This window comes from Trachymyrmex septentrionalis, unplaced genomic scaffold, assembly GCF_001594115.1.
Source record: "Trachymyrmex septentrionalis isolate Tsep2-gDNA-1 unplaced genomic scaffold, Tsep1.0 scaffold76, whole genome shotgun sequence".
Lineage (NCBI taxonomy): Eukaryota > Metazoa > Arthropoda > Insecta > Hymenoptera > Formicidae > Trachymyrmex > Trachymyrmex septentrionalis.
This window is the reverse complement of record NW_017305947.1, coordinates 1,403,947-1,404,591: the sequence shown is the minus strand read 5'-3', so window position 1 is coordinate 1,404,591 and position 645 is coordinate 1,403,947. Positions and strand designations below refer to the sequence as shown.

Sequence of the window (645 nt, the reverse complement as noted above, 5' to 3'; positions counted from 1 at the left end):
CGATGTGTTATTCCACAAATAACCCTATCCTATGTACTTTATGATTCAATAAAAAAATAACAATCAAAAGACTAAAAACTGTGTTTTCTATTTAATTCAAATCTTGCGTTAATTTTGGGACACCCTTTAGAAGGGAAAAGAAGCAAGTGGCATGATGTGCGCGATTCCTACACTGAAAGGAAAGCAGCAAATTAGATGGTAAAATACGGTATAGCATTTTTAATTGGCTGCAGCAGCCAATTTTTGGTTGCGTTAGCGTATTGAAATCCTATGCTAACAATGCAGATAAGTTAAACAAGGAAAGATTCAGTACCAATTTCACGACGTGAAACAGACCGATACTTATAGTCGATTCTTGCATTTAAGACTGTCTTAAGTACATAACACATCGGTCAATAAGTCCCCGGTCTAGCAAAGAAAACACAAGTGTTACATAAAAATTCGAATTTATTCATCAATATAGTTTCCTTTTAAGGCAATACAATCAGTCCAACGCCTTTCCAAACGTTCGATGCCGGTTTTGTAGAACGATTTTGGCTGACCCTCAAAATACGCATCAGTTTCGGCGATGACCTCCTCATCCGATCGAAATTTCTTCCCAGCGAGCATTTTTTTGAGCTCAGCGAATAGGAAATAGTCGCTGGG

The 645-nt window shown here is 37.7% G+C and overlaps 1 protein-coding gene across 6 annotated transcripts in view; it reads left to right on the top strand.

The window, feature by feature from the left end:
* Positions 1-645, top strand: part of LOC108754122 (nuclear receptor coactivator 3-like) — a 163,199-nt gene that overhangs the window by 139,254 nt on the left and 23,300 nt on the right. The gene's annotated exons all lie outside the window — the stretch shown is intronic.